Raw genomic sequence first — 12,261 nt, forward strand, 5'->3', positions numbered from 1 at the left:
TCTTCAGTACACTTCTGAGTTCCCTGAAGTCAACTACTATCTGCAAGATATCCTAAAATACAGTGTCATTAGTGCCAGTATGACCCAAACCAATGGATCCTTTCCTGTTAACTTCAGAAACCTAGCCAATCTTACAATGGTATATTATGTCTTGGCTCTGGGAAGGCAACACACTGTCCCATTGTCTGCTTCTCCCTTGCAGAATGTTCTTTTGAGTCTTCTGAGTATTTAACCTCCAGCAAGGATTGTCTGACTTTCTTGAATGGCTGGAGAACTCTTTGCAGGCAAGTCTTATTTTCATATAGCTTGGGTCAAGCTATTCTTGCTTGCCACAGTATTCTTGCCAGCAAGTTAAAGAGGTATGGGCTGGATGAAAGGTGGATAGAAAGCTGTCTAGATCATCGGGCTCAACAGGTAGTGATCAATGGCTCCATGTCTAGTTGGCAGCCGGTATCAAGCAGAGTGCCCCAAGGGTCGATCCTGGGGCCGGTTTTGTTCGATACCTTCATTAATGATCTGGAGGATGGTGTGGACTGCACCCTCAGCAAGTTTGCAGATGACACTGAACTGGGAGTGGTAGATACGTTGGAGGCTAGGGATAGGATCCAGAGGGACCTAGACAAATTAGAGGATTGGGCCAAAAGAAATCTCTTAAGGTTCAACAAGGACAAGTGCAGAGTCCTGCACTTAGGACGGAAGAATCCCATGCACCGCTACAGCCTAAGGACCAAGTGGCTAGGCAGCAGTTCTGCAGAAAAGGACCTAGGGGTTACAGTGGACAAGAAGCTGGATATGAGTCAACATTGTACCCTTGTTGCCAAGAAGCCTAACGGCATTTTGGGCTGTATTAGTAGGAGCATTGCCAGCAGATCGAGGGACATGATCATTCCCCTCTATTCAACATTGGTGAGGCCTCATCTGGAGTACTGTGTCCAGTTTTGGGCCCCACACTACAAGAAGGATGTGGAAAAATTGGAAAGAGTCCAGCAGAGGGCAACAAAAATGATTAGGGGGCTGGAGCACATGACTTATGAGGAGAGACTGAGGGAACTGGGATTGTTTAGTCTGCAGAAGAGAAGAATGGGGGGGGGGAATTTGAAGCTGCTTTCAACTACCTGAAAGGGGGTTCCAAAGAGGCTAGCTCTAGACTGTTCTCAGTGGTAGCAGATGACAGAATAAGGAGTAATGGTCTCAAGTTGCAGTGTGGGAGGTTTAGGTTGGATATTAGGAAAAACTTTTTCACTAGGAGGGTGGTGAAACACTGGAATGGGTTACCTAGGGAGCTGGTGGAATCTCCTTCTGTCATAAATATAAAGGGAAGGGTAAACAACTTTAAAATCCCTCCTGGCCAGAGGAAAAACCCTTTCACCTGTGAAGGGTTAAGAAGCTAGGATAACCTCGCTGGCACCTGACCAAAATGACTAGTGAGGAGACAAGATACTTTCAAAAGCTGGGGGGAGGGAGAAATAAAGCCTCTCTCTCCATCTGTGTGATGCTTTTGCCGGGAACAGAACAGGAATGGAGTCTTAGAACGTAGTAAGTAATCTAGCTAGAGATGCGTTAGATTCTTATTCCTTTAAATGGCTGAGAAAATAAGCTGTGCTGAATGGAATGTAGATTCCTGTTTTTGTGTCTTTTTGTAACTTAAGGTTTTGCCTAGAGGGATTCTCTGTTTTGAATCTAATTACCCTGTAAAGTATTTACCATCCTGATTTTACAGAGGTGATTCTTTTTACTTTTACTTCTATTAAAATTCTTCTTTTAAGAAACTGAATGCTTTTTTCATTGTTCTTAAGATCCAAGGGTTTTGGTCTGTGGTCACCTATGCAAATTGGTGAGGATTTTTATCAAGCCTTCCCCAGGAAAGGGGGTGTAAGGGTTGGGAGGATTTTGGGGGGGAAAGACGTTCCCAAACGGACTCTTTCCCAGTAATATACTGGTTAAACGTTTGGTGGTGGCAGCGATAAAGTACAGGGGCAAAAGATAAAATAGTTTGTACCTTGGGGAAGTTTTAACCTAAGCTGGTAAAAGTAAGCTTAGGAGGTTTTCATGCAGGTCCCCACATCTGTACCCTAGAGTTCAGAGTGGGGAAGGAACCTTGACATCTTCCTTAGAGTTTTTTAAGGTCAGGCTTGACAAAGCCCTGGCTGGGATGATTTTGTTGGGGATTGGCCCTGCTTTGAGCAGGGGGTTGGACTAGGTGACCTCCTGAGGTCCCTTTCAACCCTGATATTCTGTGATTCTATGTATCTTCCATAGTTTCCACATTGAGAACCAAGTTTTAATTTAAACTTCTAGCTGTGCAGAATTCTCTCTGGGGCCCACATCCTGCCCTTCTTGATCTGTCTGCAGCTGTGTAGAATGCTACCATGACCTCTTGACTCTGGTTGTTATGAACTGCAAGGCCTTCTCTTTGACTTCCTCTATCTGATTTCTTGGTGCCCAGCTCCTTTCTTTTGAAATCAGGGGACTGGTGTTCCCCAACCCTGGTTGTCTAGGAACTCGTCAGCTTTTCTGATTCTCAATAGCATCTCTGCTTGCCTCTCCAACCTGCACATCTTTTCCTGCAGCACAGCTACCCCCATACAGTCTGCAGCTGACTCTATGGGGCTAACAGGAGGGTTTGTTTCCCTGAGACGGCAGCTCTGGCTGTTACCTCCAAGAGGAATTCTGTGCAGCACAAAGGGGCTGTTCTACCAGGTACTTCTTACTGCTAATTGCAACTGGTAATGGAGCTGACCTTGGTCCCCTCCTTTCTGTGAGGCCAGGCTTTTGGGAGCACATGGCCCTGGTAGCTCCATATCCCCTCTCAGCAGTTCTACATGGAGGCTCCTTTTAGTGTGAGGAGCCCCTCATGTTTCAGCATTTCCAGACTCTGGGAGTGCTCTTGTAGGGCTAGGAGATGTCTAACTTGCTATCTCAGGGTTTTGTCCTGCTGTCCATCACTGCAGTATCTGAGCCCCTTCCACATAAGGTCAATAGCAATAAGGAAGTCCGTAGTGACTGTCAGCCTAAGTAGAGAGTTAGGTACTGGGCAGGCCCCATTGTCACCTGCACAGGTGGGGACATTAAAGCAGGCATTCCATAACTGATCAGTGGACTCCCTATGCTTCATGAACCCAGCCTGGCCCCCAGTTGGAGGGGATTGAAGAGATGGGAATTAATGGGCCCTGGTGAGAAGAGTCTGTACAGAAGTAGAAAATAAATAAAATTCTCTAAAAATAATGGCAAGCAAGCCCAGGTCACTTGTTCCTGGGGTGAGGCCTTGAGGAGGTCCCGGGGATCTGGTTTGATAGGGATCTCTAACAATGCTATTTTTTAAAAAAAAACACCTGATTTGGGACCTGCCTGTTGTCAGGCTCCATAACTTCAAGAGTCCCTCATTGCTAGCCTCCTAATATTCATCACATTCACTTGTTGTGTTGGCTTTTAACAATGATTGGAATTATTTGGAGTAGGGGCCATCCGTTATTCTGTGTTTGTGATGTCTGTGTATTCTCATGAATGGAACCCTGATCCTGATTTAAGCAAGGGAGCCATAGGGTTAATGCCCTCCAGAGCCAGAGAAGGAGAGATGCTGAGATTGTGGATCACTTAAGAGCTGTCCAAGGAGCCCGAGCTATTGTGGGGAGTCCTGGACCCTCCACCTGCCCTGGGCGGGGGCCCAGGGAGCCCAAGAGCAGCCCCCGGCCTGTGAGGCACAGCAGCCCAAGGCTCCCTGGGCAGCTCTTACTATGTTCCGGCTCTAGCTTCTGGGAGGAAGGGGAGAAGCAGGGGGTGGGGCCCAGGGCTGGGGATGTGGGAGGCCCGAATGTTCTTTGTGCCGATAGCCCCAATAAATCTTAATCTGCTTCTGTGTGTATGTGGCATTCAGCACAAAAATAGCTAGGAACTTGTCACTTTAAAATTCTGTCTTGCCCTCCGGTAATTCCCCTCACATGGCTTGGACCACTGAGGAGCTCCCAGAATGCCTCACTCAGTGAGATACCACGGGCACTGCACATAGAGAAGGTGGATTTTAAAGTGCTCTGAGGTATTTCCATGAGAAATCCTCCTGCATTGGCTAGAGGGCACCCTCGGCTCACACCTCTGGGCTGCACTCCATTAGCGCTGTGCGTTGTGCAGCTCGCTTCACGTGGAGGTAGGGTGACCAGATGACAAGAACAAAATATCAGAACACATGGGGGAGGGGGGCAGCCACAGGCTCACCCCCCCACACACACACACCAGGGCCGGCTCTAGGTTTTTTGCCACCCCAAATTTAAAAAAAAAAAAAAAAAACGCCTGTGAGCCGCCGAAGCAAAGTATCGGGACAAATGGCGTCCTGACCGTACATCGGTTGGGACGTGGGACAAACAACTAAATATCAGGACAGTCCCGATTTCCATGTAGGGTGACCAGATGTCCCGATAAAGGTAGGTGTATCCGGGGCAGAGACACTTGCAACAATGACAGCAATCACAGAATAATAGCAATTAGGGTTGCCACCCTGCAGGACTGGCCTGGAGTCTCCTGGAATCGGCATCGATCTCCCAGTGACTACTGAAAGCAACTCAGGAGATTTTAATAGGATATTTTAAGAAAATGATATTGCACCATGTTGGGGGGGGGGAATCTCTCAGAATAGCTTCCGTCAGAGTTGGCAACCCTAATAGCGATGTGGGGCTAGAAGGGATCTCGAGGGGTCAGCTAGGTCCCCTGCACTGTGACAGGACCAAGTAAACCTAGACCATCCCTGACAGGGGTTTGTCCAACCTGTTCTTAAACACCTCCAATGACAGGTATTCCACAACCTCCCTTGAAAGCCTGTTCGAGCCAAATTACCCTTATAGATAGAAAGTTTTCCTAACACAGGCACCAGCTTCTTCCATGCCCCAGGCCTTGCCCCAACCCCACCCCTTCTCCCAAGCCACCCCCCCCCCCGCCTCTTCCCACCCAGTTCTTCCCCCTCCCCCAAGCACGCCCTGTCCTCACTACTCCCCTCCTTCCCCCCCAGTGCCTCCTGCACACCACAGAACAGTTGATCGCGGTGGGCAAGAGGCACTGAGAGGGAGAGAGAGGAGTTGAGCAGCAGGGTCATCAGCGGACAGAAGGCACCGGGTTGGGGAGGGAAGGAGGGTGCTAAGCTAATCAGCATCTATGTTTCCTAATATCAAACCTAAGTCTCCCTTGCTGTTGCTGCAGATTAAGCCCATTACTTCTCACCCTTCCTTCAGTGGAACTGGAGAACAATTGGTCGCCATCCTCCTTCCAGCAGCCCTCACTGTTTTTAAGACTCTTATCAGGTCCCCACTCAGTCTTCTTTTCTCAAGCCTAAACATGTCCAGTTTTTTAACCTTTCTTCAGAGGTCAGGCTTTCTAAACCTTTATAATTTTTGTTACTCTCCTCCGGCCTCTCTCCAATTTGTCCACATCTTTCTTAAAGTGTGACACCCAGAATTGGACACGGCCCTCCAGCCGAGGCCTCACCAGTGCCAGAGAGGGACAGTTACCTCCCATCTCTCATATATGACACTCCTGTTAATACATCCCAGAATATTAGCCTTTTTTGCAGCTGCATCACATTGGTGATTCATATTTAATTTGGAATCCACTCTAACCCCCAGATCTTTTTCAGCAGTACCACCACCTAGCCAGTTATTCCCCATTATGTAATTGTGCATTTGATTTTTCCTTTCTAATTGAAGTACTTTGTACTTGTCCTTATTGAATTTCAGTTTGTTGAAGTCAGACCAGTTCTCCCATTTGTCAAGGTTGTTTTTAATTCTAATCCTGTCCTCCAGAGTTCTTGTAAACCCTTCCAGCTTAGTGTCATCTGCAGATTTTATAAGTGTCCTCTCCACTCCATTACCCAAGTCATTAAAGAAAATATTGAGTAGGGCTGGAACCTAGAACTGACCCCTGCAGGATCCCACCAGATGTGCCCTCCTAGTCTGACAGTGAACCATTGATAACTATTCTCTGAGTATGATCTTTCAACCAGTTGTGCACAAATTTCAGCTAAACCACATTTCCCTAGTTTGCTTATGAGAATGTTGTGTGTCAAAATTCTTACTAAAATCAAAGATCTTTCATGTCTACCACTTCCCCACATCCACTAGGTCAGCCACCTTGTTAAAGAAGGAAATTAGATTGGTTTGGCATGATTTGTTCTTGACAATTCCATGCTGGCTGTTCCTTATAATCCTATTGTCCTCTAGGTTTCTGCAAATTGATTGTTTGAAAATTTGTTCCAGTATCTTTCTGGGTATGGAAGTTAGGCTGACTGGTCTGTAATTCCCCGGGTCCTTTGTTCCCCTTTTTAAACATAGATACTGCGTTTGCCCTTCTCCACACTCTGGAACCTCACCCCTCCTCCCTGTGTTCTCAAAGATAATCACTAACAGTTCCAAGATTGCTTCAACTAGTTCTTTAAGTAATCTAGGATTAATTTCATCAAGCCCTGCCAACTTGAATATATCTCATTTATCTAAATACGCTTTAACCTGTTCTTTCCCTTTTTTGGCTTGTGGTCCCTCCCTCTTGTTAATATTAATTGTGTGGAGTATCTGGTCACCAATGACCTTTTTAGCGAAGAATGAAGCAAAATAGGCATTAAACCCCTCAGCTTTCTTTTGATGCCATCCATTATAAGTTCTCCTTCCACACTAAGCAGAGGGCCTGCACTTTCCTTCATCTTTCTCTTGCTCCTAATGTATTTAAAGAACCTTTTCTTATTGGCTCTTATGTCCCTTGCTAGGTTTTACTCATTTTGTGCCTTAGCCTTTCTGATCTTGTTCCTATGTGCTCATGCTATTTTTTTGTACTCCTCCTCCACTTTTTGGAGTATTCCTTTTTGATTTTTCATGCCCTTAAAGAGTTCCTGATGCAGCCATATTCTTCCTATCTTTTCTTCACATTGGGATAGTTTACAGTAGTGCCTTTAATACTGTATCCTTAAGAAACTACCAACTCTCCTGAACTCCTTTTTCCCTCAGATTGTCTTTCAATGGATCTTACCTACCAGTTCTCTGAGTTTAAGTCCATTGTCCTTATTCTGTTGCTCTCACTTCTTCCTTTCCTTAGGATTATGAAATCTGTCATTTCATGATAAATTTCACCCAAATTGCCTTCAACCTTCAGATTCACTACCAATTCCTCCCTGTTTGTCAGAATCAAGTCTAGAATGGCTGTCCCCCTGGTTACTTCCTCCACTTTCTGGAACAAAAAATTATCCGTAGTACAGCCCACAACCTTATTGGAAATGTTCTGTTTTGCTGTATTTGGGTAATTTTAATTGAGTGTTTAAAGTCCCCCTGTCAAGTCTGAATCCCAACTCTTTGACTCCAAGGGCAGAAGTGGGGCCCACAAGGATTTTAAAAATTAATACCAGCCACTCCAGGCTGGTATTAAACTCCCAAGGTTACAGCTTTTCTCTGACCTTCTCTTGGTAAATGCTGCCACCACCCAAATGCGCAAAAAAAAAAAAAAGAACCTTTTGAACCCAGGAAGGAGCACTTGGGAATTCCTCCCTGTGGAGTACCCTCAAGCCCTTTCATCCCCACTCCAGAGAAGAGCTGAGAAAGAAAACAAAGGAAATTAGCTTTGGCTACCAGCTAGTCAAACAACATGCACAAACCTCTTGGGGCACCAAAAATCCAATCCTGTTCTTAAAAAAGGTAAATTTTATTAAAAAGACAAAGAGAAAATACATCTGGAACTTAGGCTTTTGCTAGATTTTAAAAGAGCAATTCCAAAAATCAATCACCCAAAATAGTGTCCTTGGGGGTCCAGCTTAAAGGTTACAAGCAAACAAAAGCATCTGGGGTTAGCACAGAGGAGTCCACAAGCCAATTAGAAATAAAAGAAATAACCCTGATCGTGCCTAGCTAAACACTCGGATCTACGGACACAGTGGAGTTCAGATAAGTGGTTCTAGGCTGATTTATGATCATAGCTGGCTTAGCTGCTTATAGCTGGGCTGGAGGGACAGAGCAGCCATGAGAACAACAGACAAAGGGAAAGTTTTTCCCAATTTTAAAAAGTTCTACCTTCCCATTGGCTCTTTTGGTCAGGTGCCCACTTTTTTTCTTTACCTCAGCGACTTTTTAACCCTTTACAGGTAAAGCAAGTAAAGAACAGCTACCAAGAAGGATTTTACAGCTAACTTGCTGGCTGGATGTCAGTCAGGAGTTATCCCCCGCCTTTATTTATCACATCCCCGTTACTACCAGGCCCTGTGTTTTGGAAATTTCTGTTTGTTCTAGTAATGCCTTATCTGCCTCCTCTGTCTGATTTTTTTAGGTCTACATTAGACCACTGCAATCATGTCACCCCTATTTTTACCCCTTTTATCTTTACACTGAGATTCTCAAATGGTCTGCCTCTCACTTCCTACTGACCCTCAGAACAAGTGTACATATTCTTGATGTATAATGCAACCCCTCCTCCAATTTTATCCTACCTGTCCTTTCTGAACCATCTATACCCCTCTATTCCAATATGCTAGTCATGAGACTTAGCCCACCAAGTCTCCGTGAAGCCAATAAGTTATAATTTAGCATACGTATTAAGCTGTCCTGTTCTTCCTGTTTGTTCCCTTTATTCCTTCTCGAGAAAGGACTATTCTGAGTAAGTGCCCAATCAAGAAACACTTAACTGACAATGAACTTTGGGAGACACCAGTCCACATCTGAGCTTTCCTGGGAACGTTCAAACTAACATATAAACAATGGCATCGGCCTGCAAAAAGCTGAATCATTCATGGGCATGTGACCTGCCCAGGTGGCTACAAACTCCATCTTGTTGCTGTGATTTTGCACAGAAGAAAAGATTTCTGCCTGCAAGACAATATAAAAGGCCCTGGAAGCCCCATCCATTTTGTCTTCAGCTGGCTTAAGAGATGGCTTCTCCACCCCAAAGAGATGGCTGAAAGAAACTGGAACAAAGGACAGTAACTACAGGGGTGTGAGTGTTTGCTGGACCCAGGCCATAAACTACAACTTTGGTCTGAAAAGAATTCGGCCCAGATTAGGAAGGAGTCTAGTCTGTGAAAGAAGCTTATTGGAACATCTCTAAGGGTGAGATTTATCTGTATTCAATTTCCTACTGTATTAGGCTTAGACTTGCATGTTTCATTTTATTTTGCTTGGTAACTTACTTTGTTCTGTCTGTCATTACTTGGAACAACTTAAATCCTACTTTTTATACTTAATAAAATCACTTTTTGCTTATCATTGAACCCAGAGTTAGTGACTAATACCTGGGGGAGCAAACAGCTGTGCATATCTCTCTATCAGTGTTATAGAGGGTGGACAATTTGAGTTTACCCTGTATAAGCTTTATACAAAGTAAACAAAATTTATTTGGGGTTTGGACCCCATTGGGAGCTGGGTGTCTGGGTGCTGGAGACAGGAGCACTTGCTAAGCTGTTTTACTTAAGTCTGCAGCTTTGGGGGCATGGGTCGGACCCTAGGTCTGTGTTGCAGCAGATTAGCATATCTGGCTCAACAAGACAGGGTTCTGGCAGAGAAAACAGGCTCAGAGGTAATCTCAGCACATCGGGTGACAGTCCCAAGGGGGTCTCTGTGACTGAACCCATCATAGTCGGAACCAAGGATGGGCCCTAAAACTGCTTTTGTTTGGGTGTTTTGCCTAAGTTTTACCATTGAAGAATAAAATTGTGCCCAGAAAGAGACTTGGGTATGACAGCAAGTCCTGCCTGGTCAGGGCACAAGATCCTATCTGAGTAAGGGGAAACTGAGGCAGCAACTACCTTGAAGCCAGACTGGGTAGGTGGCACTATGACACTCTGGCTCTCCCCTGCCTGGCTTGCTATGCCATTGTTTGCACGTGTGCAAAGCAGGTGTAAAACATGACCAGATAGGAACTGAAGCATTTGCACATGTTCAAATGGTGCCCCAAGGTGCAGGGAGTGGAGAACTGAACCAGGTTGTGAATGAATGAGGAACTTTCTGCCTTCTCCTCTGCAGCATCCCTCCTGAATTCATCCGAGGAGGACTGCGTGGAAAAAGCCTCAAAGCTCCTAGCTCATGGTGGCACCTTACAGTGGCAGGAGCCATGGTCCTTCTTGCCCTGCAATGGATCTGAGACTGACCCAAGCCCCCAGAGTTTGTGATATCCTGGCAGGAGAATTAGCACTGGGGCCCACGTCCCTGATCTGGTCCCTGCTGCCAATAACACTGGAGCCTCCTCAGCATGTAGCTGCCCTAAGAATCCCTTTGACAGTTTACTCCAGCATGACAGAATGAGCTGGGGACACTCGGCAGATGCATGGACAAGCCTGCTCCCCAGAACCAGCAGCATCCCCTTCCCATCGCCCTCTTTCCAGCCCTGTTCACCCCTGAGAAAGGGGTGGGATCCAACCCCTCAGGACAGAAAGCCTGCAGCCAGGGACTCCGTTTAGCACAGACATTGTGAGCAGCTGTAGCCCTGGGCCCATGTGGCCAAGGGGCTGGGGGTGAGTCCATGACTCAGGTGATGTCACTTTGTTGAGTGGGGCTGTTAAATGCCATATCCAGGATCCACAGCTTGAACTGGGCTCCTGCCTGAAGCTTCGATCCAGCGGAAACTGCTATATTTGGTAATGGCGATAGTCGGGAAGGCCCAGCCGCAGGATGTTGATTCAGCCACCCAGATACTCAGCCACTTCCTGTTTGGATGCACTAACCTGATTTGCCTCCTTTAAAGAAGGCTGCTGGTTCAGAGAAGTGAAGTGCTGTTGACAAAGAGGAGGCTGTCAGAGCTGAGCCGGAACAGCTGGGCTGCCTCCCCAAGTGTAATGGAAAGAAAACCAAGCAAACTGCCTCCCCCACCATGTCTCTCACAGCATCACTCACGGCACATCATGTGTCTAACTAGCACTCTCCTAGCAGCCTGTGGACAAACCAATGAGAATACAGCTAAGCTCAGCAACACCCCATACAAAATTTCACCCCCAGAGCTCTTGTACCTGCCCTGGATGCCCTGATATTAGCCTGTTCTCTGTGATCTGCAGCCAGAACTATGTGTGTTACTTTGAGAGAGAGCGTAGTCTACTGATTGGAGCAACGGCCAAGGATTCAGGACTTGGACACCTGGATTCTACTCCTTTTTCTGCTGCTCTGGTTTATCACCTTTGACACCTCACTTAAGAACAATGGATGGCCTGCCATTTGTACCCACAATCTTTGCCAATAAACAGTGGCCCAAATGGCCACTTGAGAGTCTAGCTACCGCTGAAGGGTGTGATACAGCAGGCGGCTGTAAGGCAGGTGGTTAGATTTCTACCCTCCATGTATTTTGTGTAACCCAAATTGTGTCTGCAAAGGGAAGCCAGTGCTCATCCCATCTGCTCTCTGTGCCTCAAGCCACTGCCCCTAAAATGGGGGGCATAATTACAGCTGGTTAGCCAATTTGTGACTACATAGAATCATAGAATCATAGAATCATAGAATATCAGGGTTGGAAGGGACCCCAGAAGGTCATCTAGTCCAACCCCCTGCTCAAAGCAGGACCAAGTCCCAGTTAAATCATCCTAACCAGGGCTTTGTCAAGCCTGACCTTAAAAACCTCTAAGGAAGGAGATTCTACCACCTCCCTAGGTAACGCATTCCAGTGTTTCACCACCCTCTTAGTGAAAAAGTTTTTCCTAATATCCAATCTAAACCTCCCCCATTGCAACTTGAGACCATTACTCCTCGTTCTGTCATCTGCTACCATTGAGAACAGTCTAGAGCCATCCTCTTTGAAACCCCCTTTCAGGTAGTTGAAAGCAGCTATCAAATCCCCCCTCATTCTTCTCTTCTGCAGACTAAACAATCCCAGCTCCCTCAGCCTCTCCTCATAAGTCATGTGCTCTAGACCCCTAATCATTTTTGTTGCCCTTCGCTGTACTCTTTCCAATTTATCCACATCCTTCTTGTAGTGTGGGGCCCAAAACTGGACACAGTACTCCAGATGAGGCCTCACCAGTGTCGAATAGAGGGGAACGATCACGTCCCTCGATCTGCTCGCTATGCCCCTACTTATACATCCCAAAATGCCATTGGCCTTCTTGGCAACAAGGGCACACTGCTGACTCATATCCAGCTTCTCGTCCACTGTCACCCCTAGGTCCTTTTCCGCAGAACTGCTGCCGAGCCATTCGGTCCCTAGTCTGTAGCGGTGCATTGGATTCTTCCATCCTAAGTGCAGGACCCTGCACTTATCCTTATTGAACCTCATTAGATTTCTTTTGGCCCAATCTTCCAATTTGTCTAGGTCCTTCTGTATCCTATCCCT

The sequence above is a fragment of the Dermochelys coriacea genome, chromosome 19 (assembly GCF_009764565.3).
Source record: "Dermochelys coriacea isolate rDerCor1 chromosome 19, rDerCor1.pri.v4, whole genome shotgun sequence".
Classification (NCBI taxonomy): domain Eukaryota; kingdom Metazoa; phylum Chordata; order Testudines; family Dermochelyidae; genus Dermochelys; species Dermochelys coriacea.